Source organism: Pteropus alecto, unplaced genomic scaffold (genome assembly GCF_000325575.1).
Source record: "Pteropus alecto unplaced genomic scaffold, ASM32557v1 scaffold42, whole genome shotgun sequence".
NCBI lineage: Eukaryota > Metazoa > Chordata > Mammalia > Chiroptera > Pteropodidae > Pteropus > Pteropus alecto.
Window position 1 is genome coordinate 3464402 of NW_006434825.1, and position 6048 is coordinate 3470449.

At 42.1% G+C, this 6048-nt stretch overlaps 1 non-coding gene across 1 annotated transcript; it reads right to left on the minus strand.

Moving 5' to 3' along the window:
* Nucleotides 1-304: 304 nt before the first annotated feature.
* Nucleotides 305-423, minus strand: LOC112478219. The gene has a single exon (XR_003045743.1). It is a non-coding gene; the product is annotated as a 5S ribosomal RNA (ribosomal RNA).
* Nucleotides 424-6048: the final 5625 nt, after the last annotated feature.

A 6048-nucleotide genomic window follows, 5' to 3' on the forward strand; every position in this document is an offset into this window, starting at 1 on the left:
CTAGTGAGAGATCAGTGAGTGTTCTGGCTCATGCTCACAGGTTCTAGCTTGTCCTCCTTCTCTTCCACTTTATTTCCACCTTCCCTTCCCCACAGCCAGTCCTGTGGACTCCAATCTCCAACCTCAGGCATGAAGACCACAGCCTTACAAAGACTGTTTAAGCAGTTTCCACAATTGCATCAGATCAAATCCCTGTAATAAACTCTTTATTTTATTTATTTATTTTTAATTGAGGCAACCCTGGTTTGACCTCACAGACTGCAAGGACCTTGTCAGCTTACAATCTCTTATTTTTTATTATTTATGCCTACAGCACCTGGTCTTCCTAGGTGGTCTCCCATCCAAGTACTAACCAAGCCCGACCCTGCTTAGCTTCCGAGATCAGACAGGATCGGGCTTGTTCAGGGTAGCATGGCCATAGACAAACTCTTTAATATGTGTAAGTGTATGCACACGTGTGTATCTCCTAATGGTTTGGCTTCTCTGATTGAACCCTGTCTGATAATAGATTTAAAGTTTGGATGATAGAAGCCAGTCTTCAAGATGGCTCCCACTGACTGGTCCTCACTTGTTGGTGTTCATGCAATTGTGTAGTCTCCTCTTATGAGCAGGACTGGCCTGTGTCACCGATAGGATATTGTGGAAATGGTAGTATGTGACATTCAAGATTAGATCGTAAAAGACATTGCAGCTTTCACTTCTCCCTCTCAGATTTCTTGTTCTGGGAGAAGCCAGCTGCTGTATCATAAAGATATTCAGCCAGCCCTAGGAAGAAGCCCACTCTGAGCCAGAGCCACCCAACTAACCCACTCTCAAATTACTGATTCTCAAAACCTGTGTAAAAGAATAAATCTATATTTATTTTGAGTTGCTAAATTTTGTGGTAATTTGTTACATGGCGTTAGACCTACAGAATTGCGAGTCAATGAAATCATTGTTATTTAAGGCCCCTAAGTTTTTCTGAGGTTTGTTACCTAGTAATAGATATAAAAATCCTTTGTAAATCCTGACAGTCATGGTATGAATTTTAATCAGTTGGGGGTGTGTTCTGCTATAAGTAACATCATCTTGAACAAATGGGAGGGTATTTTCTCACATAATAAGAAATCTAGAGGGAGATATTCTAGCATGGGCTCAGCAGTTCAACATTTGGGTATCAGTTCAGTCATTTTTGCAGTTCTCTAGGCTTTCCCCTCAGTTAGACAGTGGCTGCAGTAGCTCTAGGCATTGCATCTTCTCAGCATCACTTCGAAACACTGAGCAGGGGGCTTTGGGGGACAGAAAGATGGTCCTCATATGCCTCCTTTTAATCATGGAGGGAAATGTGCTCTCAGATGTTCCCTAGCAGATTTCTCCTTAATGTTTCAGTGGACGGAATTGAGTCCCAGAAGACCTAGACCCGCATTCCCTGAGGTGACAGGTACATTACCAGATACTTGAACAAAACAAGGGTTCTGTTAGCAAGGAAAAGGGAAAGTGGATGACTTCTGGGTAGATAACCAATAGGGTCTGCCACAAACTCTTTACCTGCCCAAATCCTATTTACCTTTCAGATTTCCACCCCATCCGGAAGGACGTCTCTGACTGTGTCAGAACTTTGGGGGTGTGAAGCTTTGGGTACTTTCTCTTTGGAACAGTGATCGCTATAATTTGAGTAGTTTGTTATTTAATGATGTCTGTATCTCTTGCTAGACTGCACGTCTCATGATTCATACCTAAGGATGCAAGGTCTGGCATATGAGACTCCTAGAACTTTATTCTCTTCTCCCATTGCCCCTCTCTTGTTCTTTTTTGCTATTTCTGATCAATAGAAATCATTGTAAAACATTGCAAAAAGTAAAATTTCCAGTCTTCCACTGACTTTTATTTGTATATCTGTCCCTGGGATGTTCAATTGACTCGTTGGGCATAACTGTTTAATAAAGCAAGATGTTGTATGTTTAGCAAATGCAGCGTTCCACTATGAACGAGAAGTCCCATGGCGGGGGAATTGTATTTACCCTTTACTTTATATAACTGACAAGGCTTGATTAAATATTAATCGAACTCTCCTGGAAACAGGGCTTGAGTTTAGTGATACAATTGTGGCTCATATTCATAACTTAGGATTTATGCTCCTGACTGCTTCCTCTGGAATAATGCCATTTCCCTCAAGGCTTGTCAACTCAAGGAGATTAGATGGGGGTGAGAGGATGACATGTGTCAGACCTAGTTTGCTGGGCCGTGAATGGGGAAGACTGCTGATTAGTTTTGACTGGAATATGGCCCCTGTCTATATCGCTCTTTCAGACCTGTCCATTTGCCAAATATCAGCCCTGATTCTGTGCCCGGGAAGTATCCCAGGTGCAAAGGTACAATAGTAAACCACACAGACAAAAACCTCTGGTACCTGCTATTTTGAGGACTATTATATGCATTCTCAATGGATGCTCACAGTTACCTGTGAGATATAGTTTATTATTCCCCACAATGAACACATACAGCATTTTTTTCTGCCCAGCATGTTTATTTCCTTTTAGTTACAAAACCTCTGGTGTGAGAAACACATCCTTTGTAGTTTGGGTGGAGAGGAGCAGCTCCCATTCCAGTGTTCCAGAGAGGATACAAGTAAACCAGATATGACCAACTAGGTCAGACCAGAGTCTTCTCTGGGGCTTACCTAACAGAACTATCAGCAAGGCTTGATTTTCCCCCTCTGAAATTACTAAAGAGATAGTCACCAGCAGCCAAAGATTCATGTCCTATCTACTCCACCCTCCCCCGCACCCTCCCCACCTCACACACACACATGAGAGAGAATGAAACAGTCTTACTGACATATTTTTAGGTTCTGGATTCAGTTGTGTTAAAGCCAAATATCTTCCTGAACAGACTTGTCTACTTACTGTTTCTCTCTCCCATTTTCTTCCCTTTCTACTTCCCTTTCTCATCTCTCCACTTTTTAGCAAACTTTTATTGAATACTCTTTGTTTCCTATGGCTGTGCAACAAATTACCACAAACTTAGAGGTGTGTTTATTATAAATGCAAGTTTATTATCTCAGTTATTGTGTGTCAGGAATCTGGACTTAGCTGGTCCACTTCTCAGAGTCTCATGGGACTGTAATCAAGGTATCACCGGGGCTGTGTTCTCAGCTGGAGGCCTTACTGGGGAAAAATCTTCCCCACTTATCCAGATTGTTGGCAGAAATTGCTTCCTTGTAGCTGTATGACTGAGACCCCATTTTAATGCTGGTCGCCAGCCAGCAGCCACTCTTAGCTCCTAGAGGCTGCCCTCAGCTCCTAGCCATGCGGCTCACTCCCAGACTCTCAAAACATGGTAACTTACTTCTTCCTCAAAGCCGGCAAGGGAGAATCTTTCTTTGGTTTGTTAAGGTAGAGTCTTACACAATGTAACGTAATCTAGGGGATACCATCATCATGTTTGCCATATGCCACTGGTTAGAAACAAGTCAGAAGTTCTGTCTCCCACTCGAGGGGAAGGGATTACACAAGGGTGTGACTCATCGGGGGTCACCCATGAGTGTGTCTGCCACAGTACCAGGCACTATGCATCACACTGAGGAATGCTGAAATGAAAAAGATATATGACTCCTGCCTTCTTAGAGCTTGTATTCCTATAAGCTTGGAGCTTATAAATTATATAAGCCAATGAAACACTCCCTATTTCCCAGATTTATGTTATTTATTTTCCCCCTTAAGGTAGTTTGAATTCTTGGCAACAGAGAGAATCCCAACTGATACAACTATTTTGTAGGTTATAGAAGTCCAGGATCACGTTAAAGAAATGGACCCCAACCTTTTTGGCACCAGGGACCATTGCTGCTATGAGATTCTAATGCCTGATGATCTGAGGTGGAGCTGAGGCGGCGATGCTAGTGCTGGGGAGTGGCTGCAAATACAGATGCTCTCACATCACTCACCTCCTGCTCTGCAGCCTGGTTTCTAGCAGGTCACCGACCAGTACTGGTCCTCAGCCCGTGGGGGGACCCTCTCATTAAAAGGCTCTTGCCCTGGCCATAAGACTTTGGGGTGAAATTTTTGGAGTTAATTTTCTCTTATCTTGGCCCCACCATTTACAAACTATCTGACCTTAGGCAGACGCAGCCCCAGCTTTATCATCTTTGAAATTAACATAGTACCTGTCCATTATAGGCCCCTTTTGTATGGTTCATATGTGACAATGTTTAGAGAAATCGTTGTAGATCTACATAAATAGTGTTAATAGTACTTGGAGACCAGCACCAACATCACAGTTCTACACATTTCTGTTTCTGTATCAGAATTCAGTTTCTGTATCAGGTAGTGGTTCACCTGGATCTTCCTAAAGTATACATCTTGACTGTGAGGACTCTGCCCTTACTTTTTATCTTTGTTTCTCCAGTACCTAACACACAAAAAGTGCTGAACGACTGCTAGTCCTTCCAGAATCTTGTGCATTCTTTCATCAAAGCATTTATGGTAAACAGAATAATGGCCCCTCAAAGATGCCTATGTCCTATTTCCTGAAAACCTGCAAATATATTAGGTTGCATGGCAGAAGGGAATGTCCAGATGTGATCACTTTAAGGATCTGGAGATGGAGAGATTATCCTGGATTATCAAGGCAGGCTCAATGTAATCACAAGGATCTTTACAAAGGGGGAGACAGAAGGGTCAGAGTTAGAGAGAAGGCAATATGATGATGGGAGCAGAGTGTAGAGTGATGCCATGGCTGGCTGAGACCACAGCTAAGGAATGTGGGCAGCCCCCAGAAGCTGGGAAAGGCAAGGAACGAATCCTTCTCTAGAGACTCCAGAAGGAATGCAGCACAGCTGACACCTTGATTCTGATCCATAAGACTCATTTTGAACTTCTGACTTCCAGAGCTAAAAGATGATACATGTGTGCTGTTTTCTAAATTTGTGGTTATTTATTATAGCAGAAACTGGAAACTTACACAGTGCTAGTCTGATGTGGTATTGAGTTATACATTTGGCTGTAGTGTGTGCAGGAATTAGCTCCCATCAGCATGCTAGAACCAATCATTAAGTATTTGGAAATTTTGTAAGCTGATTGTCAAACTTTTGATAGTATGAAACTGACCATGTTGGGATTATTTACAGAAACCAGCAGCTATGAATTAGAGCTTTAAAAATTAGTGCTGGGGAGCTGATTTGCCAGTATACCACTGGGGGTGGGCATTTGTGTATTATGGGGAGTGTGTGGGGTAACTGGGATTAAGTGGAGATATATGTGACATTAGTTCCAGAGGACACTCTAAGGATGTGGAAGGCAGGAGACATGTCTTGTTTATCTCTAAAACTGTTACTTTCCTACACTTTGCATGTTGTGGGTTCTCAAAATATTTATTAAATAAAAGATTTAAATACATTATTTTTTAACAACTGGCCCAGACAGGGATTAGTCCTTCAGTCTTGGCCTTATGCATAGTATTGTCCAACTAACCATCCAGGGGCAGTCCAATATAGCAGAAAACTATGAGATTTGGAATCTGTTAGAACCTGGATTTGAGACCCTGCCTTATCGCCAATTAGTTATGTGACCGTGAGGAATTAGCTTTTGTGAAGTCTGATTTCCTCATCTGCAAGATGGACATTATGCTTGCATATTATTGTGTGAAGGTCAAATGCAATAATGCACAGGAAGGGAATTTGTAAAGTGTAAAATGCCATATAACTAGAGATCATTATCACATAGGAAACTAGGTACGAACCTCATGATATAAAACCATGGTTTTTAACTTGATGTGTGTGTGTGCTTCAAGGGACAATAAATAAATAAATAAACAAATAAAGAGTTTTAAAAATATATTTACCATGAGAGAACACATCTTAGGCTTTCTGAAACTCTAGGAGTGGGCCCCTGGTGTCACAGGTGCATTTTTATAAAAGCCCACAGGTGATTCAGACTTACACTCTCCTTTCCTCCATCCCGTTTTTGAGGAAAAAAATATTTGAGGTAAGTTGTCAGAGGAGTTGTTGTGGACCTGTGTAAGTCCCCTCGGCCCCCAGGCCTCAGTCACCTTTGGGAATGAGCCGACTTACCT